Raw genomic sequence first — 26,754 nt, 5'->3', positions numbered from 1 at the left:
TGTTTCAGAGGGATTTGGACCAAACACAGGCAAAAGGACAAGCTTAGGCAGGAACTTTGGTTGGCTTGGATCTGCTGGGCCAAAAGTCTTGATTGGTGTTGTATGACTGTGACTCTACAACTTTGCAATAATCATCACCACGATCCTATAGATCCCTTCAGGGAATCCCTTCTGTGGATCGTAATCAATGCTGGTACTGACCTGGGAGAAGATTGCTTGTCACTACTCTCCCATGATCAATTTCCACACTGATGACAAATGAACTGAAGTCTGGACCGAAAACGGGGGGAGTTCGTTCATGAATGGAAGGCAGGTCTTTCAGGATTTTATCAGCTTTGATAGACGTAGATGGTTCTAAACAGGATCAAAAGGTATTTTGCTTGGCAATGCATAGACGGCCACTCTTTCTGTCAGTGAGTACAGTAATCTCAATCAATCAATGGATTGCATCGTCTAACCCCATCTTCCATATAAACGTGATGAAGACGTACAGCACGGAACAAGCCCATTGCTCCATCGAATACATTCTGCCCTCAAACTACCTATCCATGTTAATCCCTTTTCCCAGCTTTCTGTGCCCTAGCATTTCAACTCTGCAGTTCCTAGAGTCAATGAGTAACACAGATTCCAATCACCATCTGAGTGCAAAAATATTCCTCAAGTAATGTCTAAATCTTCTACCCTTCAATTTAATCCCATGCCCTCCGGTCTGCCTGCTCAGAGGAAAGCTCCCTCGCTATCTGCACTGTTTCTGTCATTTCACTATTCTGCATAGATCATTCCGGCTTTCTCTGCTTCAGAGAAAACAAACCCAGCTTATCCATTCTCTTCTCATCATTGAAATGCTCGTCCTGGGCACTGCACTGTTGAATTGCCTCTGCATTGTAACCACATCCTTCCTATGGAATGGCAACCAGAACTATTCCAGCTGTAACCTGTCTAATGATTTATACAGTTGTTCCATGACATCTCCATCTTTATATTCTATGCTCAAGCTAATGGATGCAAGTATTTAATTTGCCTTCTTAACTACTTTATCTTCCTGTGCTGTGGCCTTTGGGCATCCTTGGATGTGTTCATGAAATCCCTTTGTTGGTTCATACCTTTCATGGTATATATCCCGGTCTTTCTTGTCCTCCCAAAGTGCATCATCTCACATTCTCAAGATTAAGTTCCTTCTGCCAATGAAGTGCTCATCCTACCAAATGACCAGTATCATTCTGTAGCTGAAAATTAGCTTCCTCACTATCAGCAAAATCACCAATCTCCCTGTTATTTTCAGATCTAATCCCCCTCTGGGAGGCTGCTTATGAAGACCTTGACCGTAAGTTATGACCATCGCTCTGGCCAAACACAAGAAGACGACATGCTAATGCTCTCATCCAGGGAGCGTGCCCGTTGAAAGTGGAGAAGAAAATATACTTTAAAGATCGTTACATAAAAGATTTACAAGCAGGATCTGGTATAGAATCCTATAAGATTATTTAAAGGCTTTCATTGTATCTGCAAACTGCGGTGCTATCAGACATCATCTGAATAGCTGTTTCCATCTGTTTTTCTTTATTTCACCTGGGCTTCTTCTTTTCCTAAACCTTGAAAGATGGATCAAATCTATCTCTTCAGGTCACTGTTCAACACTCTATGAAATCATTGAGATTTACTCAAAGTGCTGGCTAGCCTATTTTAGCATACAGATTATTGGCTTCTGACAAGCATTTCATTTCTATGATCTAGATCCCGGATTTTCATTCCCTTCCACAGAAATTCCTTACAGCCTTCTCACAATACTCAATATTATCACCTTTTATTTGGCCAAGAGCTAAGTACAATAGCTAATTAGTTAGAATCTGCATTCGCTAAAGCATTTTGAACCATCCAAATGCTTTTATCATCTTCCAAGGCCAGAATAGCTCATCAGACAGCTTTATCTTCCACAGCTATTTAAAGCTACTTGAAGCCTTCCAATTCCAAAGGGCAGCTCAGAAGATTTTCGCAATCTTGCAAACTGAAATAATGGGTTGTCATGAAAGTGCCAAAGAAATTAAATCCACTAGACCTTACATGGAACACTTTCAAAACTTCAAGTTGGGAAACTATAGATGTTTTTATAAATGGGTTTTGAATAAAAATAATTTCTTGGCCCACTAAAGTTGTTAAGTACAACCATTCATCAGACTATTTCTCAATTAACCATCATTAGCTCAAGTGATTAATTTGATTTTTATTCAGCAAGAGTTTTAATTTGTTTGCATAAGACGTAGTTTCTGCAACAATTAGCTCACTCAAATCAATTAGCTTTTATGTGTTGCATCTCCTTCCTATGTTCTGACATTGTTAATGGAGCTTCTGTTAGTGTTTCACACATTTTGATCGACATTTAAATAGTCATAAGAAATTGCAGACTATTTTCCATGAGCTAATTACATTTCATCTACCGATACTTCAAGACTGATCTGCACCAAATCTCCAAGCTCAGTGATTCAGAAATGATCATAACTGACACTGACACCTTATACGACTCAATAAAGTTATGCCATTTAGAACATCTTGATCAGAGAATTCTCTTGTTCAAGGATCAGCCTGGTGAATCTCCTTTGGACTGCCTCCAAAGTTCCTCTATCCTTTTTGAGGCAACCGGATCAAGACTGTGTGGCTTCACCATTACCCTGTACAATTGTAACAAGAGCCATCTAGTTATTAATAGAATAAAGAAAGTTGGAGAGAGGGGGGTGGGAGAAACAACAGGCGAACATGCTGGAACTGTGCGATCAATGAAAGCAGTTGCTTGAAACCTGAGACAAAAGAGAATGCTGGAAATACCCTGCAGCTCGGGAGAGGGTAAAACTGAGTTAATGTAACAGACGGATGTCTCTACATCGGCACTCACCAGTTCCAATACAAATAGGAAAGACTATTTATCCGAAATTGATCAATTCAATATTAACTCACAAGTCACACGGGCTGCTATATGCCCACATGGATAACAAGGAGCCATTCCTAAAACTAACCTTGGGCTTTGTTAGAACAATGTGCAAGGTAGAGAGGGCAGAATCTGCATTTGGTTTCTCTTGAGGAGACCACATTGGACCATAAGACTGTAAGACACAGGAGCAGAAAAGGCCATTCGAGTCTGGTCTGCCATTTGATCATGGCTAATTTATTATTGCCTCGTAACTCCATTCTCCTGCCTTCTCCCCCTAACCTTTGACACCTTTACTAATCAAGAACCCGCTGTTTTGAATACACCCAATGACTAGGCCTCCACACCTGTCTATGTCAATGAATTCCACATATTCATCACTCTCTGGACTAAGAAATTCCTTCTCTTCTCTGTTCTAAAGGGACGTACTATTATTCTGAGGCTGTGCCCTCTGATCCTCGACTTTCTCATTACTGGAAACATTCTCTCCTCATCTATTCCATATATATTGATGGTGTGAACCACAAGGTCCTCACGGAGTGTGCGAAGCAGTTGTGTGGAGTTCTCCAGCGCATTTTCAATCTGAGTATCAGTCTGGAAAAGTCCCGACTGTGTGGAAACCATCATGTGTGGTCCCAGTACCTGTTAAGGGCCGACTGAAAGCCCTGAATGACTATCGTCCAGTGGCTGTGCCCTCACACATCACGAAGATCCTAAAGAAGCTGCTCCTGGAGTTGATGATGTTGTTATCTACCTGCTGAACAGAGCCTACTCCCATGAGGATTAGCAGGGCAGCACTGTGAGGATCATGTTTTTTGATTTCTCAAGTGCTTTCAATACCATACAGCTCTCATTGCTGGGGGAAAAGCTCTGTTTAATACAGATTGGCACTTCCATTGTATCCTGGATAATGGACTACCTGACTGGCAGACCACAGTTTGTGCAAATTCAGAGCTATGTGTCAGACATGGCTATAAGCAGCACTGGAGACTGTATTAGCTCCCTTCCTGTTTACCCTGTATACCTTGGACTTCAGATACAACACTGAATCATGTCATCTGCCGAAATTCTCTGATGACTCAGCAATAGTAGGGTGTATAAAAGGAGGAAAGGAGGATGAATACAGGGCCCCAGTGGAGGAGTTCGTTGAATGTTGCAACTGAATCATCTGCAGCTCACTTCAGTAAGACAAAGGAGATGGTGATGGGCTTCAGAAAGGCTAAGCCTACATTGCTCCCGGTTACTATTGATGGCGAGGACGTGGATGTGGTGAGGACCTACAAGTATCTGGGGGTGCACTTGGATAACAGACTTGAGTGGAGCACCAACACAGAGGCTGTGTACAGGAAGGGCCAGACTCGTCTCTACTTCCTGAGGAGACTGTGGTCCTTTGGAGCATGCAGGTCTCTCCTTCATATGGACCACCAGTCTGCTGTTGCCAGTACAATCGCCTGTGTGTTGGTGTGCTGGAGCAGTGGCATCAACACGGGTGATGCCAACAGGCTCAATAAACTGATTAGAAAGTCTGGCTCTGTTATATAGTCAAACTGGACACACTGGAGGCTGTGGCAGAACAAAGGATCCTACGGAAATCCAGATAATTCTGGACAATGTTTCTTACCCTCTTTTGCCACCTTGGCTGAACAGTGGAGCTCCAAAGAGTGTGAAATGAGGTCGTTCTTACCCTCTGCCATTAGGCTCTATAATGAGTCAACTTATAGTCGGGGAAGTGGTGATCCCCTCCACTGTTTGAGGTAACTTATTTTTTATTCTTTCTTATTTCTCTTCTAATATTTGTATATCTGTGCATTTGTAATGCTCCTGTGACACTTCAATTTCCTTTGGGATCAATAAACTATCCATCTATCTATCTACTCTGTCCGGGCCTTCCAATGATTGGTAGGTTTCAATGACATCCTCATCCTCTTCAACCTTCTAAACCGGTAGCTGCAGGAGCCATCAAACGCTCCTCATATGCTAATACTTTCATTCCCGGGATCATTCCCATGAACCTCCTCTGGACCCTGGAAAATTCCAACCAAAACTGCTCTCAATAATCCAAATGTGGTCTGACCAATGCCTTACGAAGCCTTAGCATTATATCCTTGCTTTTATATTCTAGCCTGCTCAAAATAAATGCTAAAATTGCATTTGCCTTCCTTATTAAAGCAAGTTAACCTTTAGGAAATCCTGGACCAGGACTCCCAAGTCCCTTTGCACCTCTGATTTCTGAATTCTCTCATCACTTAGAAAATAGTCTACGTCTTTATTCCTTCTACCGAAGTGCTTGACCCTGCACTGCCCTTTGCTGTATTCCATTTGACACTTGTTTGCCAATTCTTCCAAACTGTTCACTTCCTTCTGCAGACTCCCTGCTTCCTCATCACTACCTGCCCTTCCATCTATCTTTGTATCAACTGCAAACTTTGCTACAAAGGCACTAATTCTGTTATCCAGAGCATTAACACATAACCAGAAAAGTAGTGGTCCCATCACTGACCCTTTTGGAACACCACAAGTCTCTCGCAGCCAAATAGAAAAGGCCATCTTTATTCCCATTCTTTGCCTTCTGCCAGTCATCTAATCTTCTATCCATGCTTGTACCTTACCTGTAATACCATGGGCTCCTACCTTGTTTAACAGCCTCATTTGTGACAGCTTGCCAAATGTTTTCTAAAAATACTGTATGTAGCAGGCTCCACTGGAACAAGTGCAAGTGAATTGCTGCTTAACCTTGAATAATTGGGTCCCTGGATGCTGGGAAGGGAAGGGTCGAAAAGGCAGGTGTCACATCTCCAGCTGAAGGTTCCATGCGGAGAGGAGTAACTGCTGAAGATAGTCAACCTGCGATTCATTGCAGGAATAATGCTGACAGTGGAGGAGAAGGGAAGATGTGTTTAGTGGTGGAGACACACTGAAGGTGGACAAAATTGCAGAGGTGGTCTATCAGATGTGGAAGCAGTTGAGCTGGAAGGTAACAATGAGAACAGTTCTATGTTTTGTTTCACTGGGGGCAGAGGGGATGGAATTAGAAATGTGGGAAATAAAAGAGAAACAGCAAAGCGTTCTGCCAACTGTGATAAATTCCTTGGACCAGGAGACTAGGGACTGTATCAATGAACATAACCGCTAAAAAGGTGGTTTCATCAGAGATGGACTAATGGTACTGTAATGACCTTACATCTCAGTACAGTTGCTACTTAGAATAGATTGAAGAAAAAGGCAAAAGAAAATGCAAAAAGCTTTATTTATATTAGTTAAGTTTGAAGTCATACTAACATGGATAATTAGATCCAGTGATGATATTGAACTGCACATTTGTTTTGTCTAAGTGCTGATATTGGAAATAAAAGCCCATCAATATTTCTCACATGGACTTATTTTGTGAGAGAAGATGAAGCATGTTTTAAATGGTCACTGCGTTCACAAAATAGACCCTGAAATAAGAGCACTTTCTGTTCCTCAAACTGGATTAGTTACAAAATCTACAGAATTTTTAAAAAATGCCACAATGTTTTCTTATGCTCTAATCAAGTCCACATTACTGCTAATTTTCCTTCTTTTCAGTAATATTTTCTGGAAAAAAATTGTTGGAAGTAATCTTGAAGTCTAACAGCTGTTACTTGATGACTTACAGTAAATACTTGTTTCAGTCACATTTATCTCTTTTCCAACTTAATAGTATAACTTAATAGCAAAATATTTACATGTGCTTATTTGTAAAGCACTTCTAACTGCTGGTTTGAGTTGATTCAGGAACATACATGTCAACTTACTCATTGATTGTTTGATTTACTGCCAACATTTTTGTACAAAAGCAATTTGTGCTCTCTGTAGATGTGGCTGTTCAGTCTGGCCTGGCTTTCCATAGACTATTTTCTCCTGCACACACTAAATACTTTTTTTGTGGTACATAAATTTCTTTCAGGATTGTTAATTATGCCAATCTTATAGACAGGCCTAAAATGTGATTGCTCAGGTAAGACACAAGAAAAATAGTACTGGCCAAAGGTGTCATTCATGGAGTGCAATATTTCATCGGAGCACCGATGGAATACCCCGTTCACCACAATTCGTCATTTTGATTGCAGGCTCTCAGTATACACGAAGCACTATTGCACAGGCGGTTTGACATGCACAGGGGTATCCAGCAGTTACAGAATGCATAGCTGGAAACCTTTTCCATAAAACCCACTCATGTTCTTGTGGCTTTCAGATGGTGTGAGGTCAACGTCAGCGAACCTCAATGGAGAATAAATATTTTTAAAAAACTGCATATGCTGGAAATCTGAAGTAAATGCAGACAATGCTGGAAGCACTCAGTAGATCAGGTACAGATGCCGTCTGACCTGCTAAGTGTTTCCAGCAGTTTCTGGATTTATAATATTTAACGGAGAGTTGTCTGAGGAGTCATAGGATCATACAATATAGATATATGTAGGTCCTGCTATCCACACTGACCACCAGCTGATCATTTCCACTAATCCTACGCTAATCCCAACTTTATTTTTTCTCACATTCCCATCAATCCTCCCCCCCCAATTCTACCACTCACTTGCGTACCAGGGTCAATTGAACTACCGACCTGTGTATGTCTGAGACATGGAAGGAAACCATAGCACCTCGTGGAAACCCAGGTGGTCACAAGAAGAAACCTGTAAGCTCCACGCAGCAGGCACCAAAGGTCGGGACTGAACATTGGAGCTGCAAGCTGCCCCCTTGTGCAATGGAAACAGACTCTAGCAAGCGGTTCCATGTAGATGTCCTTGAAACTTAAGCTTACTCCTTATGTTATGAAGACCCCATCATACCAATACATTACAGCCGATCACCTCCTTAACACTCACTAACCATATCTCAAGCTCAACTCTAATCCAAATGAATTACAACCTCTAATTCCATCCCCAATAATTGTTGGTGCTACCTACCCCACCCAAAAAAAACCACCCAGACCTCTTCAACTACTCCATCTTGACCACCCCGCCCACTGTGATCCACCTCCCAATCCCTCACAACCCAGATTCAAAATCCATCCGGTTTTCCTCTGCTCGGTCTGCAGAGGAGATATCACCTCTGAGAGCATTCACACACCAGTCAATTTCACTCCGCCAAAGCCCTGACCATTCGTTATGTGGAGAAAAATCTCACACAACCTGTATGCTGACCTGCCATGTTTTGCACAGTTATTACACCTTTCTCAGCATGGTAGAACTGCTTGTTAAATTGGTAAGTTTAACAAGATCATTTCATTACAACAGTGCATTGAGGAAGCTCAAGGTAGAACAGGATAAAGTGTTATAGTTACAGACCCAGTGCATTGCAGGTAGACAATAAGGTGCAGTGTTATAGTATGGTATATTGTGAGATTAGCAGTACATTTGATCATACTAGGAGATCATTCTAGGGTCACATAACAGCAGGTAGAAGCTACCCATGAGCCTGATGTAACATGCTTTCAGGCTTTTGTACCTCCTGCCTGATAGGGTGGAGGAGAAGAAAAAATGTCTGGGGTGGGTGAGGTCTTTGATTATGTTGGCTGGTTTAGCGAGGCAGCCAGAAGTGTAGACATCACTGTCATTATTATAGTCATTTTGAACAACTATCTTTATAGAATTTGTGTAACATAATTTCAGCTAATTTAAAAGTACAGTGGTTTACTCCTGGAGTCACAACGTTAAGCAGTGCAGAAGAAATCCTTTAGTCCACCCAGTTTTCACCAATCATCAAGTACCCAATTACACTATTCCTACTCTAATTCCACCTGCCATATTCCTATCTCTCCCCACAGATTCCACCTGCCATATTTCCATCTCCCCATATATTCCACCTCCCATATTCCTACCTCTCCCTACAGATTCCACCTCCCATATTCCTATCTCCCCACATATTCCACCTCCCATATTCCCATCTCTCCCAAATTCACCTACCATATTTATATCTCTCCCAAATTCCATCTCCCGTATTCCCATCTCTCCCTACAGATTCAAGCATTCATTTGCACATTACATGCAGTGGCCAATTAACCTACCAGCATGTCTTTAGGATATTGACGGAATCTGGAGTATCCAAAATAAATCCACAAGACTTTCGGGGATCTCCGAAAGTCAGGATTGAACCCAAATCTCCGCAGCTCTAAGTCTGCAGTTCTATCAATTGCACCACCAGCTCTAAAATGGGAAATGTTTGGAGCTGATAATATCTGATCCAGTTTGGTTGAGTGAAGTTCTGCTACCTGCCATTTGAACACAAAATGCCTCTAATGTGCTGCTTCCTGAATGGGTTTGTCCCTGGGCATTACTTGAATATCGCCAAATGCGGGACATTAAATACCGCAGTGCTAAATGGTTGCTTCATTAGAGGTGATAATGTCAAAGTTGATATGGCTAACATTAGCCACTACAAAATACTGTAAAACTTAACAAAACAGATGCAAAAATATACAGCAGAGTACTGTGAAAATACTGCAAACGTCAATCCTACTCACGGGCCAAATACTTCTCATTCAGAAATGGCACAGTCCAATTATCTAGGATCACAAACTCTGCACTGTAATTACAGCTACAAAATTATACACCCAGTCTCAATTTGGTAGGCAGTAACTGATCTCATGTTATTATACAGCTCAGGAGTAATGGAAACATTGCAAGCTGAACGAACTTGCACAAAGTACCACAAACTGGAACACTGAGAGCCAATGAAATCAAACATGTTACTTTCATAATTAAGCTGAGCATTGTTTAGAATATAAAACATATGCTCCACCTATACTATTGACAAATCACAATGAAAGACTTCAGGCTACTTAAGCTTATCTGTTCAATGTTCACGTTCAGCTTCCTCTAAATCAATTTTAGTAATCTTTTGTTCAATAAACATATTAAATGCCACTTTAACACGATTAGCAGCTTAGTAGAGATCAGTGCATGCTTCCTGCGCTTTTTCTGTGACTGTATGAAATCAGTCATTGTAAAGATGAAGTCCATATCCATCTAACAACATCCCCTTAAAAAGCTGGTGTTCATTTGGGGGTTATGGACCCAAAATTAATTCAGCTTTGGCTGTCCAAAAAAGAGGTTGGAAAGAGCAGTAGGGAAAAGTAAATGTCCCCCTGTTGCACCTATGATCAGTGCCCATTCCCATCTGTCAATGAATTTACATCTCGGGGATCCAAAAACACTTCTGCTGTTGGAAACAAAGTGCACAATGTAGGCTACAAAAACCTTTTACCCTGCCCATGTGGAAAGCACCCCCAAAAAGCCCATCCCAGACGGAAATCAATGCCTGATAAATAAATTGTTCCAAAGCCACTCTTTCCTCACAGCTGACGAAGAAGTGACTAAACATCCAAACAAATGGCCACTGGGTAGAACTATGAAGTCTTGTTGAGGGGTGTGCAACCTTCTTTGTAATATCTTTTAACTTATGTCAGGGAACACTGTAGTCTCCAACTACGCACTGAGGCACCCAGAAAGTTCATCTATGTAGTCTCTAACTATGCATTGACGCACCGAGAAAGTATATTTGGGGAAGTGTCCTGCAACGAAATTTGTATTTTCTCAAAAACAAATACAATATGTTTTTTTAAAGTACTACTGGCTAAGAGTACATAAGGTGATATAAATGAGCCAACATTATATATGTGGACTTCAGGAAGGCGCAGGTCAACCACTCTCCATTGCACATTACTGGAGAGATTGAAAAGCACCAAGCCCCTTGGTGAGCACATAAGGGATGATCTAACCTGGACCCACAACACCTCCTCTTTAGTCAAGGAAGCACAGCGGCATTTACACTTTGTGAGGAGACTGAGGTGTGCAAGGCTCCCCGCCCCCATTCTAACACCCTTCGCAGGAGCACAGTTGAGAGAGTCTTGCCTGGCTGTATCATTGTGTGGTACAGAAGCTGCAAAGCATCGGACAAAACCCCAGTAAAAACTGCTGAGAGAATCATCAGGGTTTCCCTCCGCCCGATTTGTGACATTTACTGGGGCCATTGCTTATGAAGGGCCTGAAGCATAGTTGAGGATCCCCTGCATCCTTCCCAGAAGCCAGTCTGACCCACTGCTGTCAGGAAGGAGGTACGGGAGCACCAGGACTAGGACTGTCGGATTGGGTAACATCTTCTTCCCTCAGCCTGTGAGACTAATGAATACCCTACCACCACCGAGGTCTCATCACTAGGACAGCGAGATGTTTACTGTTTATTTGTGCTGCGCACTACATGCATTTTGAATTGTATTTTACCAACTTATCTGCGGTAATATTATGGTTTATTCCCTCTGTGTAATATGTGCTTTTTGGGTGCACTGTAGCAGGAGGAATGCTGTTTCATTTGGTTTTATATATGTACCATCAGATGACAATAAATGCAAACTTGAACTTAATGATTTACAATAATAAGTAACTCTCATGAAACGTGTAAAAAGGATTGATACAGACAGTGTCTTTCCAATGAACTTCTCTTTGAAAAACAAACACCTCTGTATTGTAGTAATTAGATTTCCTATGCTGTACCAACATATTACTAAGTTTCTTTAACAATTTAACATATTTCTCACTTTGGTCCCAACTTAGAGAAGCTGACCATCGCAATTTTACATTGTTGGATTGAACAGGAGGACAATCAAGGCAGGGGATGTTGGTGTGCTGGGTGCATCCAAATTTCTTGGTGATCAAGGATCTACACTAGGAGGTTCCAACTGTGAGATTATCCCCAAAGTAGGTGTAGGAACCAATTTGGTTATTGTTCCCTTGTCAGAAGAATGTTTCATTAATTGTCTTTTTCATAATTCTTGGTAATGTAAAGCACCAATTACAAATATCCCACTGTCACGTTCTCTGTTTTCCTGCAGAGAGATTTGCCGGAAACAGCGCCAATGTTTACCTCCCTGGACATCTAATAATTGCAGTGGTGAACAAGGTAGCAAAGTTCTCAAAGTTAATGTCCTAGATTTCTATCATTGAGCATTTGAAACCTCCAGTCTGAAGGTTTGAGAAGAAACTAGGCAAGCTGTAGTCTGCCCAAATGCACTCCAGCAAATGATATTATCCCAGACTCTATGCACGAATGAAACAACCTCTGTAGGGCAAGATTCAGGGTTTGACGTGAAGCTTCTACAATTCCCTTTGCTGCTGAACCCACTGAGGTCTAGTGTGAAGGACATATTGTGCTTACGTTGCTTTAGGAGGTTGATCTGAGCACAGGTACCCAGGGTGGACAGGGTTGTATCCTGTCCATTAACTTGCCTTTCCCATTGAATATGTAGAATTCCTTTTGGCCTTCAATCGCTGCTCGTACGATAACCCATTCATTCCTGGAATCATTCTCGTGAGCCTCCTCTAAACCCTCTCCAATGTCAGCACATCCCTTCTCAGGTAAGGGGTCCAAAACTCCTCACAATATACCAAATGAGGCCTCCCCGGTGTTTCATAAAGCCTCTGCACTACTTCCTTGCTTTTATATTCTAGTCCTCTTAAAATGATTCTAACATTGCATTTGCCTCCCTCACCATCTCAGCCTGCATGTAAACCTTTAGGGAATTCTGCATGAGGATTCCCAACGCCCTTTGCACCTCGGATAGTTGAATATTCTGCCCATTTAGAAAATAGTCTACAACTTTCTACCAAAGTACATGACCATACACTTCCTTAAACTATATTCCATCCACCACTTCTTTGCTCATTCTCCTAATCTGTCAAAGTATTCTGCAGCTTCCCTGCTTCCTCAACACTACCTGCCTCTCTACCTGCCTTCGTATCATCTGCAAACTTGGCCACAAAGCCATCAATTCTATCATCCAAATCATTGACATATAATGCAAAAAGAATCTGTCCCAGCACCAGCCCCTGTGGAGCACAACTAGTCACCAGCAGCCAACCAGAAAAGGCTCCCTTTATTCCCACTCTTTGTCTCTGCCAGTCAGCCAATGCTTTCTCCATTCTAGAATCTTTCCTGCAATACCACGGACTCTTAATTGCTAAGCAGCCTCATGTGCGGCACCAGGTCAAAGGCCTTCTGAAATTCCAAGTACACAACATCCACCAATTCTCCTTTGTCTATCCTGCTTGTTATTTCCTCAAAGTATTATAACAGGTTTGGCAGGCAAGATTTTCCCTTGAGCATTATGGTCTATCTTATCACGTGCCTCCAAGTAGTCTGAACATCGACTCCAACATCTTCCCAACAACCGAGATCAGACTAACTGCCTTATAATTTCCTTTTTTCTGCCTCCCTCCCTTCTTGAAGAGTGGAGTGACATTTGCAATTTTCCAGTCCGCCGGGACCATGCCAGAATCTGGGGTTCTTGAAGGATCATTAACAATGCATCCTCAATCTCCCTAGCCACCTCCTTCAGAATCCTGGGATGTCGTCCATCTTGTCCAGGTGACTCATCCACCATCAGACCTTTCAGCTTCCCGAGCACCTTCTCCCTAGTGATAGCAAATGCACTCACTTGTGTCTCTGACACTCTTGAACTTCCGCATTGTACTTGGGTTTTCCACCATGAAGGCAGATGCAAAATACTTTTTTTTAGTTCGTCGTCCAATTCCTTGCCCCATTACTGCTTTATTTAGTGATACAGTGTGGAGTTCAAGCACGCCGCCCCATCAATGCCAAAACCCCGATTTACCCTAGTCTAATCATGCAAAAATGTAAGTGGACAATTAACCTACTTGGTACATCATTGGACTGTGGGAGCAACCTGGGGAAAAACCCATGCATTCGCTGGGGAGGGCATATAGACCCACAGGAATTGAACTCTGAACTCCAGAATGCCCCAGGCTGTAATAGCACTGTGCTAACCATTACGTTATCTTGACGACCACAGTATTATTAGAGTTATTTCTCTAATGGACACCCAGGGGTGTAAGTGCAACAACATCAATTGATTTTGAAGAGTTTCCATACATCATGCCATCAGTCATGAAAATTACAGAAATAATCCTACCAAATACCCTCTCTTTGTCCTGGGTGTAGCTTTTAATAGTCCTTTTAACTTTTGAACACTGTGCTCACCGAAACATTGATGATTTTTGAAAAGCTAGATTGCCAGTGGCTGGTACCGTGTTATTAAAAATTACAAAAGTGCTAGTATAGAAATTTGCCTGTGTTTTGGACAATTTTCCTGAAATAAAACTATGCTATAAGATACATTTCATCCAAAGTTCATGGAAAATGATCCCCAAGCTTATTCTTGGGATGGGGAAATTGCTATATGAGGAGAGGTTAAGCAGATTGGTCAATACCTTCTGGAGTAGGTTTCCCGCTCTGGGGTCCACAGACCTCTCGGTTAATGGTAAGGGTCCATGGCATAAAAACGGCTGGGAACCACTGTGCTAGAGTTGTAGTCTCAGGAAGTGATCTCATTCAAATACACAAAATTTGTAAAGCCAAAACATACAGCCGGAAGTAACTGGATTCCACATCCCACTTCCTTTAATCCCACCTGGTTCACTGGAGAAAGTATTATACTCGTGTGTGGCAGGTAAAGGAAGTGAAATAAATGTGTGTTGGACCAGTAATAACATCCAATTGTCCAGAAAATCTGCTGGTCTGGCTCTATCAAAACCCGATGTTTACTGCGCTAAGACGCTATTTGCTGGTCTACATTATAGAACACAACACAGGAATGTTTCCTCCTGTTAATTCAATTAATAATCTACACATCTCAATGTCACTGTTGACTTGCATATTACTAATCGTTATTTCAGACACATGTGATCAGCTGCATGTCTTTAAAAGCCACTCCGTTATTTCAAATTTTCTTTTATTAGACGATAAGACTACTTGATGTCGGAGCAGAATCCGGCCATCCGGCCTTTCGAGTCTGCTCCACCTTTCAAATGTTCTTCATATATTAAGCAACATTATGTTATATGCACAAAGAACAGGGGGGAAATGTCTCCCTTGTCCAAAATGAAACTAATCCTTGCTACTTCTATACAAAATTCAGTCAAGCAGCATCTGGGAAAGTTTATATATTAATAGAAGAAACAGAATAAATCTTAGAAATAGGACAGATTCCTTACCATACAGAAAGAGAAGGAGGGTGGATGATTTCAGATTTCTTCATATTTAGAGTTCTTGTTTTATTTTCAGAGCAGGAAAACTTCCAAAACATAATATCTGGCTTCTTTCTTAAATCTAGCTAGCAATCTCCCTTACATTTACAAAATCTTTATTGCCAGTCTATGGAAACATTCATCATTCATCAATCACAATCCAAATTTGCACTAATGCCTCTCATCATTTCAAACCCAATACATCCAAAGATCTTCTATATTAGGTCTCCATGGAAAAGGCAATTTCTAACAAAAGTCAGATATGGAAGCTTAGCTCAGTTTTCCAGAGCTGAGGAAAATGAGCAGCAATTTAATCAGGCAAATCCACTCTGTTTTAGCAGTCCTTCCAGAAGTTTGGCGCTATAAAGAAAGCCCATTCATTGGAAGCCAGCCAAATGAATTTCTCCAAGTGACATCATTAAAGCCCTTTCTTGAAACATTGAGAAAAAGTGAATTCTAGCAATAGACAATATGCCCCATTGTCAATCTTCAAAAGGCTACAGTTAAAAATAATCACAACTCAGGCCTATATAACGTCCTTTATTGCATATATCCCAGCTAGGTCAAAAAGTTCAAAGTATTTAAAACATGTTCAGTTAGAAGAGATGAAATGTCTGTGTCACTGTAGAAAACAACCATTATCCTTATTTATTGAACTGGAAAGAATATTTTGTAGCAGTCAAAATAGGCACTTAAAGCACAATATCACTTAACACATTAGCTGGATCTTCACTCGCCATTCATAAATTTTGTTGTTTGAATCTAAATGAATTCATTTGACATTTGAATATGCTGATGAAAGATAAATATCTGTTCCTAGAAACTCGTCTCTGGCGGATAGCATAAAATAGACCGGAAAAATTTAACGCTACTGAATAGAGCTGACTATTTTGGCAATGTTCTTTTAGAAACATAGAAACATAGAAAATAGGTGCAGGAGTAGGCCATTCGGCCCTTCGAGCCTGCACCGCCATTTATTATGATCATGGCTGATCATCCAACTCAGAACCCCGGCCCAGCCTTCCCTCCATACCCCCTGATCCCCGTAGCCACAAGGGCCATATCTAACTCCCTCTTAAATATAGCCAATGAACTGGCCTCAACTGTTTCCTGTGGCAGAGAATTCCACAGATTCACCACTCTCTGTGTGAAGAAGTTTTTCCTAATCTCGGTCCTAAAAGGCTTCCCCTCTATCCTCAAACTATGGCCCCTCATTCTGGACTTCCCCAACATCGGGAACAATCTTCCTGCATCTAGCCTGTCCAATCCCTTTAGGATCTTATACGTTTCAATCAGATCCCCCCTCAATCTTCTAAATTCCAACGAGTACAAGCCCAGTTCATCCAGTCTTTCTTCATATGAAAGTCCTGCCATCCCAGGAATCAATCTGGTGAACCTTCTTTGTACTCCCTCTATGGCAAGGATGTCTTTCCTCAGATTAGGGGACCAAAACTGCACACAATACTCCAGGTGTGGTCTCACCAAGGCCTTGTACAACTGCAGTAGTACCTCCCTGCTCCTGTACTCGAATCCTCTCGCTATAAATGCCAGCATACCATTCGCCTTTTTCACTGCCTGCTGTACCTGCATGCCCACTTTCAATGACTGGTGTATAATGACACCCAGGTCTCATTGCACCTCCCCTTTTCCTAATCGGCCACCATTCAGATAATAATCTGTTTTCCTATTTTTGCCACCAAAGTGGACAACTTCACATTTATCCACACTAAATTGCATCTGCCATGAATTTGCCCACTCACCCAACCTATCCAAGTCACCCTGCATCCTCTTAGCAACCTGCTCACAGCTAACACTGCCACCCAGCTTCGTGTCATCCGCAAACTTGGAGATGCTGCATTTAATTCCCTCATCCAAGTCATTAATATATATTGTAAACAACTGGGGTCCCAGCACTGAGCCTTGCGGTACCCCACTAGTCACCGCCTGCCATTCTGAAAAGGTCCCGTTTATTCCCACTCTTTGCTTCCTGTCTGCTAACCAATTCTCCACCCACACCAATACCTTACCCCCAATACCGTGTGCTTTAAGTTTGCACACTAATCTCCTGTGTGGGACCTTGTCAAAAGCCTTTTGAAAATCCAAATATACCACATCCATTGGTTCTCCCCTATCCACTCTGCTAGTTACATCCTCAAAAAATTCTATGAGATTTGTCAGACATGATTTTCCTTTCACAAATCCATGCTGACTTTGTCCGATCATTTCACCGCTTTCCAAATGTGCTGTTATCACATCCTTGATAACTGACTCCAGCAGTTTCCCCACCACCGACGTTAGACTAACCGGTCTATAATTCCCCGGTTTCTCTCTCCCTCCTTTTTTAAAAAGTGGAGTTACATTAGCCACCCTCCAATCCTCAGGAACTAGTCCAGAATCTAACGAGTTTTGAAAAATTATCACTAATGCATCCACTATTTCTTGGGCTACTTCCTTAAGTACTCTAGGATGCAGACCATCTGGCCCTGGGGATTTATCTGCCTTCAATCCCTTCAATTTACCTAACACCACTTCCCTACTAACATGTATTTCGCTCAGTTCCTCCATCTCACTGGATCCTCTGTCCCCTACTATTTCTGGAAGATTATTTATGTTCTCCTTAGTGAAGACAGAACCAAAGTAATTATTCAATTGGTCTGCCATGTCCTTGCTCCCCATAATCAATTCGCCTGTTTCTGTCTGCAGGGGACCTACATTTGTCTTTACCAGTCTTTTCCTTTCTACATATCTATAAAAGCTTTTACAGTCCGTTTTTATGTTCCCTGCCAGTTTTCTCTCATAATCTTTTTTCCCCTTCCTAATTAAGCCCTTTGTCCTCCTCTGCTGAACTCTGAAATTCTCCCAGTCCTCAGGTGAGCCACTTTCTCTGGCTAATTTGTATGCTTCTTTGGAATTGATACTATCCCTAATTTCTTTTGTCAGCCACGGGTGCACTACCTTCCTTGATTTATTCTTTTGCCAAACTGGGATGAACAATTTCTCATATAAAAGTCAAACAAATTATGACAGAAAGTTCAACAGCCAAATATTTTCAGCCAATTTCCAGGATAAAGAAGCAGGACACTGGAATTCCCTGGGATCACAGGAAGTTGTTGAATTTTGTAGTGCAGATCAGCTCAAAAAAGAGCTATAACATAATTAATTGGGTAGCTTTGAAACAAGTCAAAATTATTAACAAGAAAGAATCTGCAGACGCTGGAAATCCAGGCGACACACACAAGATGCTGGAGGAACTCAGCAGGCCAGGCAGCATCTATGGAAAAAAGTACAGTCAAAGTTTCGCACCAAAGCCCTCCAACAGGTCCTGCTCTAGGGTTTTGGCCTGAAACGTCGACTGTACTCTTTTCCGTAAATGCTGCCTGGCCTGCTGAGTTCCTCCAGCATTTTGTGTGTGTTGGTTGAATAGAAATCATTATTTGTTAGGAAGGCAAATTAGATTTAAGGTTGTGCTAGGATTAGGACTAAGTATTTTTCTGCTGGATTGTGTTCGGCTTCTGACCACTGGTCAGGCACCAAACCTACAGTAGAAGAAGAAAACTGTAAGTAACAGTAACTAGAAACCTCAAACAGCCGGAAATGAGAAGGTGAAAACAATGCTCAGTTCTGCTTCCAATGTTAACATCAAATTTATCTTAATGCTAGATTTATAACGAGATTTGTAAGTGGCACAATCAAGTCTGAAGTTTATTAAGCGTTTTCCACGGTTATTCTGCAAGCATAGAAGGAAATGATGACTTGCAGGATGCCAGCAGCCTGGGATGGCAAACCTATGGCAAGTGTGCCCAAAGCAGCATGTGCAAACATTTTGTTGGCACATGGCACGCAGTGCTGCTCTCGATTCTATAAACCCCATCCATAATAAAATGGTGATTATCTTCACTGCCAAATGAGTCAGCAAATCATTCTTTTACAACCCAAGAACAGTGAGATGTTTTCACAGGAAACACAACTCACTGGCTTGGTACCAACTAGATAGTTGCGGGAACATGTGATATTGGATGATGCATTTTGAAATCCTCACAGACCTGGTGTACGCATTAATATCTGCATAGTTAACTTACGGACCTGTTGGCATTGGTTTCGCTCTGATTAGGTTTTTTCTTCTGTTATTGGTGAGTGAACACTGGATATTCAATGATAAAATGGTAAATACTGTATGTGGTTTAAAACTAAATGAATATTTATTTTTTCACAATGAAGAGTATTTTATTTATCTTAGTAAAACTATGTTATTTACATTTATTGGTGAGATATTTTAAAATAGTTTTTTTTCTTTTCAGCACCTTCAGGATATCAGACGCACCAGGAAAGAAACAAAAATTGTTCAAATGATGGGAGAGGCAGCAGAGATTTTTGAGAGTGGTACTGTGAAAGAATTGGTGTAATTAAAAAGGGTGATAAAGCATATGCATCCATGTTCTGAAACAGTGGTTTGCATCCTTCCTCTGTAAAGTGGCATTATGAAACTGCTCATAAATGGCTTTGCAATAAAAGCAAGTGAGAACAAAAAGGACACATTTCTCAAAATTTCAGCAACAAAAATATGCAGTCAAATATTTTGATGAAATTTATTCCAAGTAGTTCCAATGTAGTTGCTGCTGGTTTTGAGGTTTCAAAGATCATTAATCAATACGAAGACTACTCAGTGATGGGGAATATGTTAAAGAATCATGGCTAGAGTTTGCTCCTTTATTTTGATGGTTTCTAGAAGAGGAATATTTAGTGCATTAAGGATTTGACAGTGAGCAGAAACACAGTAAAAGATAAAATACTAACGCTAGGAACAAACATAGTGGAACAACTAACAAAAAGATATTAGATTTTTTTACAGTAAATTTCTTTCCACTTGCTTTGACAAGAGCACTGATGTTGCATCAAGAGCTAGGCTAGCCATTAATGCTGGATTTTATAGGGGCAATGAAATATGCAAAGTACTGGTTAACTTGGTAACATTACTTGAACACACCACAGGGGTTGAAATGTGTAAAATAAAATGTTTGGTCAACAAGTGAACACTTCAATAGTAATTTCTGTGACAACTGATGTTGTTACATCAGCATGATCAGCAAGAGGTAGATTTTTTAAAATCTGTTTGCTAAATATGTCGCCCATCTAATGATAGGTTCCATTGTGTACTGCACAAAAAGGCTTTGTTTGAAAAAGCTGGCCTAAAGGAACTTGAAGGAGTGATGAAAATTGTAACTGAGGCAATTAAATTTATTTTTGGACATGCTTTGAAAAAAAGACAATTTCAAAATTTACTGAGTGAGATGAATTTGCTGTATTCAGGACGACTTATGTACAACAATGTTCAGTGGCTTAGGAGAGGTTCTGTCCTTAAATGATTTGTTGAATGTTTGGATGAAATTCATCTGTTTTTGATGAATGAATATTTTTCTTGCTAAGAATTATATGACATGTGGATTTGTAGGTTGTTGCATTTAAGCAGATTTCTTCTCACATTTAAATGACTTGAACACAAAATTACAGGGATCTGGCAAAGCACTTGATATTATGTTGTATACTTTAAAGACCTTGAAATCAAATTGGAAGTATTTAAATATGATGCTGAAAATGGAACTTTCAAATATTTCCCAAACCTAAAAAAAGCACATGATGGATATTGAAATTCCTGAAAAGACTGATAATTAGACCTTTGCAATGCAAGTTTTGAACATCATTGGTTAAATGACTAGACAATTTTCCTTACAGTTCACTAAGTTCAGTTAATTTAAATAAAATGCAAGAGTCACCAAGTATGCAGGCAGCGTAGCATTAGACAACCTAAGCTTGGAAATGTTGCAGTGAACTGATTTGGATAATTTTGGAATGCAATTGACAATTTACAAAGCAGCTCAATTTGGAGGCAAAAGTTTGTCAATTTAAGAGCTGAATTAGAAAAAAAACGAAATAGATCTGTTAGTGACTGGATGAAAGCATAAAAATCCAAACAATAATGCTCTGAATCTCTAGAATTCTACTGCTGAAGCTTTCAACTGTCTGAGTACCTTGCAATAGCAATATTAATAGAATTTTCATTGACATCTTCATGTGAGTCATTTTGTTCAGTGATGAACTTGGCCAAATCCAATTGCAGCAGTAGATTTACTGATGAGACTAATGCTTCCTGCTTGCTCTCAAAACAAATACAAGCCGGATATAAAATATTTGTCAGTGTTAGTGTAGCAACAAAAGACCTCATACTGAATATTCGTGATATCTCAAGAGCTGCATTATTACATGGACTGATTTCTGGACAATTATTTTTGGTTTCTTTGTTATTAGTATTAATTATTGAGATAATTTTCTTGCTATACCTTGTCTCAGATCGCAATGTTCATTTAGGATGTGGGAAGGACCAATTTTAATATAAGTGGTCGGAGGCTGGCTTGCCTAGTTTAGAGATAATGCAACTGAGCTCTCATTATCAGTCTGACCTGTTTGCTTATTCCATCGACGTCCTGTTTGATTTTGGATAGTGTTGATATTACAGATAGGAAGATCAGCCTGATCAAGAGGTGGCATTCTGCCAATAGTAGAGTGAGGATGAACCCCATCCCAGGTATCTCCAATCAAGTTCTTATTGAACAGAGCTAACAACTGGGAGTCAGGCAATCTAACAGCATGCTTAAGCCACACCTCACCATTTGCTATTTTGTAAAAAAACACAAACAATCAGAATCACACCCACTATTAAATTTTTCAAGTACATGTTTGGGCCCACTTTTCTCTGCAACCTTTGCTTCCCAAAATAAACATCCTTTATCCTTTTGGAGGTGCTCCAGACTTTCAGAGTCAGTGCTTTGAAACCACCGAGAAACAAAGAGAAGCCAACATTCTTCACTTTCACAAGGCATTCTGCACCTGATTCTAGTTAATGGTTAGAGGGGAACATCCAAATGATAAGCAGAATGAGCTGCAGGAAGCTCAAACAGATAGACTCCAAAGCCCATATAGGAATCATGAAAAACTTAGATGTTCTCAATGTTATTTTCAATGGGCTTTACTGTTCATTATTGGATGCCTTGCTACTTATTGTATTAATTAATGGAATTTTTATTGGTATAATCTATTTGTTCAGTTAATTACATAATTTATTCCATATGCACTACTCAGGGCATGAAAAACATCTGCCTTGATACCACAAGAAAGCAGCAATTATACAAAATGCAAGTTACTCTAAAGATGTGGTCTTGTTATAATTTACTGCTAATATTACTGGTTTTGAACACATTTTCTCATTTCTTTTGGTCTGTTTGCATCCAAGCATAGAGACATAATTGGTTGTTAAAAGTCAGTCTATAATCACTCACTTATCTGCTGATGTCTGAATTTCTGTCATCAGAACACACAAAATGCTGGAGGAGTTCAGCAGGCCAGGCAGCATCTGTGGAAAAGGGTAAAAGAGCTGACGTTTCAGGCCGAGGCTCTTGGTCAGGATTTAAAGAAGAGACCCCCGTTGAAGGGTCTCGGCCTGAAACGTCAACTCTTTTCCACAGATGCTGCGTGGCCTGCTGAGTTCCTGTGTGTTGCTTGAATTTCCAGAATCTGCAGATTTTCTTGTCTTTCAGTCATTGAACTATTTACCAGAGAGATTCAATGCCTAGCAGACACAAGTCTCAAGCTATTCTTTCCCTATCAGTCAGAAGGACTTGGCCACAGCAGTAATTTTTACACAATATTTTGTGTGCTCTCTGAGGATTATTGCACCCCCAAGCCATTTCAAATGATAGGAATCAAAGTCTTGAACTTAACAATTCACCCCCCCCCAGCAACCATCACATTCCATTAGACTGAAACCAAATGATCTAGATGTATTCACTGATTCCGAGTCAGCTGTCGAGAAAGCTTCTTTTCTAGTCATACATTAAGTTTTGAAAGACTTTTGGTTTCATGTTAAAGCCGCACTTTCACTTAACGGTGCTGATATGGTTTGGAGGCATGGTCCTTTGAGATTAACATTTAGGATGCGTACCTGCTCTGGGGTGGTAGTAGCAGCCACAACAAGTGTTTCTGAATATTGCAAAGCGAATCTTCCCCCAGTTGCAATATCCGATCAAAATACAAAAACAGGAAGTTAGTTCAGCAAATTCTGACTGGGTGATGGGCTTGCGTATGTAGGTGGTAACAACATTGTGAATGAGGTAGCAGAAGAGAAGAAATTATACTTCTACAGTGACAACGAGTGAGTTACTGAGGTTCTAATGAAAACAACTGCTACTTTAGTGTACCTGGCAGTGCATTCCAGACACCTACCACTCTCGCTGTAAAAAGAAAACAACTTCTGACATCTTCCCTGACTTTCCTCTACTCACCTTCAATGAATGTCATCTGGTATTAGCCTTTAGTACCCTGGGGAAAAGGTGCTGGCTGCCCAATCTATCTACTCCTCTCATAATATATATAATGAGGTGACCAGAAATGAACACAATACTCCAAGTCTGGTCTAACCAAAGATCTATTGAGCTGCAATGTTATCTCATGGGCCTTAAACTCAGTCCCCCTACTAACTAAGGCCAGGACACCATATGCCTTCTTAGCTGTCCTATCAACTTGCATAGTGATACTGAAGCATCTAAGGACACAAACCCCAAGATTCTTCTGTTCCTCCTCACTGCTAAGAACTCTGTTACTAAGCTTGTACATCACCTCAAGTTTAATCTGATTGATGGACTTCCGGTCAAAGACCATTGTGGCATCAGGGACAGGTAGAGCCTCAGCAGTCAGTGACACTTGGTATTTTCCAATACTTGTGTGCCAAGTACAGTTCGATGTGGCTATACACAAAGCTGGCCAGTAGGATGAGGAAATTTTGGGAAGGTATTTCTCCCCTTTCTCTTGAGAGTTATACATTAAAGCCCGGCACATGCATTCTATCCTAAATCTCCAGATGAAATGAAGACTGGCTTGGGCGACTGCTATGTCAGAGGATTTAGATAAGGGCCACACCTGAATGGTCTACACCACCAAGAGAACCTCACACATGAGGGTAGATGCAAATCAATCTGCAGACAGGTCTCAAATCCACAGAGTCATCCACTTATGGAAATGCTTTGGTCTCTTTCTCCCACCACTTGAGGTTATCACCCACTTGTCCCTCCTGAGAGATCCAGAAAAGGACTCCAAACATGAAACGAACAAAAAGAGGAAAGCAGGCAGCCTTGATGACTCCTCATTCAATGGAGAAGCTTTCTACTCCCCATTAATTCAGTCAGCTGATATCTGTGGGGAGCAGTTTGATCCAATCTCAGCTTCCCTCCCCACAGCTCAGGGGTGGACAGCATGTGCATGATAGTCTATCAAAATGCCTCCTCTTGGTCCAGACTGGCCAGGAAAGTGTCTTAGCCTCGTAGCACATAGGGAACAGCATCCCAGGCTGCCAAAACTTTTCCAGTCAGGTACAGCTGGGGTTTGGTCCACGGTGGCCATGTGTCCCAGAGAAGACCTGACCCAATTGGCAGTGACATTGGACAGGATCTAGTAATCCAAATCCAACAGTGAGGTAGGCTTCCATTTCCTGATGTCCCCCCTCTGTTTGCCCTTCATCATGGGTTCTGACATGCCTCCATGCTGAAGCATCTCAGTAGGACCCAGCTGGTAAGCTGTCACCTCTGGGAGTATTCCTCAGCTCAAGGGAATAACCTCATCAGCTCCTCCAGAGTCGGAGGCTGGTCCAAGCCCTCCCGCTTGCTGACCCCAGAGAATGGAGAACGGGAAGATCCAGGAGACATGTGCTGTTTGTGATGTGGTTCTGTCATTCACAACACGTGGAAGGATCTGCAGATCCTCGGTACGTAAGACTATGAGGATGTTGCTGGCCGATTCTCCATAATTTCCTCTGTGAACAGAGCCCTAAAATGAAGAACTGGTCAGCACTCATTGCTGGAGGAAGTAGCATCAGCATGCTCCAATAATTGGAAGATGATCATGGGGGATTCAAGTCGGGGGTGAGGCTTGCAGGTGACAGGATAGTATCATGGTTAGAGACCCACTATTGTGATGCCGGTGACCTGGGTTCAATTCCACCACAGCCTGTAAATTTTCACCAATTTCCTCCCACATTCCAAAGACATATGGTTAGGGTTAAGGCTGATTTATACTTCTGCGTAAATGGATGCCGTAACCTATGCAAGCGGCCTACACGCGTTGTGAGCATTTATACTTGTGTGTTGGTGTGTCTGCGTCGCTCTGCAATTCAGGCACATCACGCATGTGCACACACCTGCCCGTGCAAGGCTTCATGGTCACGGTAGTCTTTCTCGGGGTAAACAAGTTTAAAGCGAGCGTCTTTTTTTCGTAAAGGTGAAATGTGTCCATAATTTCTGAGGTCTGTAAAGCTTTATGGAAAGCATTGCAGCCAGAGTTCCTTCCCTGCTTTTCAGTCGCCCAATGGGAAGCTATTGCAGCGTAGGAGGAAATGCGGTGCGACCAAGCAGACCAATCACAGTTGTTGCGGTCTGCGTTGCCGTGACATTTTGGGAGAGGTGCACGTCAGGCTACGGCATAGGGATCATGTAGACTCTATATAGGGTTCACGGCTACGCCATACCTCCGGTGTCGATTTGACGCAGGAGTATAAATCAGACTTTAGTGATGATATATTGCCACTAGAAGCGTAACGAAACTTGTGAGCTGCCTGCCACAACCCTCACTGATTTGATTTGACACAAAACAACGTATTTCACTGTGCTTTTCAATATTTCAGGGTACAGGTGAGAAACAGAGCTAATCGTTCTCTTTATCTCACAGGGTTCCACAAACACATCTGCCTCCTCGACAACAGCAAGAGCAGATCCTGCACACTTTTCCGAAGTTGACACAACCAACGTTCCCTCTAGTTTTTAGCAGTCAGTGTGCGCAAAAGTCTTACGTTGTGCAAATTTTTTTCCTGTGACAAAAGTATGTGCGCACTGAATGTACACATGGCACAGTTTATGTAGGTTTACAAAATATTTGACATAAAACTGCACAGAATAACAAAAAACATACATATTTAACTAAATATATACTAAATGTATATACAAATATATACATATTTAGCTAAGAGGTTATTATCAATAAGCATAATTATTAATTACTATATTGTTTTAGGTAACTAACCTTTTGTGCACACATTAATTTCCTTTATGCGCTGATTGAAAAACGTGTGTGTGCGCGCACACGCGCACAGCTTAGAGGGAACATAGGACACAACTCCCTCAGACACTCTCTTGCTTACTACCCCTTTTCTGGGAAATAGCTTTGGAAATCCAAGGCATTATTTTGTGAATGGAGTGCTATCAGGACCCTGTGGTTTGCTCCTTCTTTTAACGGATGTGACAGCTTAAGACTGAGTACTAAATTGCAGTATTTCTCATTCTTATTCCCAGGCCCCAGTACTGGTGTGAATGCAATTGAAGGAAATGGGAGTATGGACAGGATAAGTCACACCCATGAAAACGCTGTAAAGCTTCAACAGCCAGCTAGGTTAAAACCCACCCTCATCTCTGCACGTCACTTGCAAATGCTTTCTTAAATGATTCACTTGCAAATGCTTTCTTAAATGATTCTTAGCTGGTTATCACATCTATTAAAGCATAACAAATTTTACACACACATACACACACATATACATATATACAGTACATACAGGAAATGGCATGTTATGTCGAAGTTGTATTAGACATTGGTGAGGCCTAATGTGGAGTATTTTGTGCAGTTTTGGACACCTACCTACAAGAAAGATACAAATAAGGTGGAAAATTTACATGGAGT

At 41.2% G+C, this 26,754-nt stretch overlaps 1 protein-coding gene across 1 annotated transcript in view; it reads right to left on the bottom strand.

Moving 5' to 3' along the window:
- LOC140195684 (collagen alpha-1(XXV) chain-like) overlaps nucleotides 1-26,754 on the bottom strand; it is a 518,311-nt gene that overhangs the window by 475,892 nt on the left and 15,665 nt on the right. The gene's annotated exons all lie outside the window — the stretch shown is intronic.

The sequence above is a fragment of the Mobula birostris genome, chromosome 3 (assembly GCF_030028105.1).
Source record: "Mobula birostris isolate sMobBir1 chromosome 3, sMobBir1.hap1, whole genome shotgun sequence".
Classification (NCBI taxonomy): Eukaryota; Metazoa; Chordata; class Chondrichthyes; order Myliobatiformes; family Myliobatidae; genus Mobula; species Mobula birostris.
Note: the sequence above shows the minus strand (reverse complement) of the source record. Positions and strands in the feature narration are given on the sequence as shown.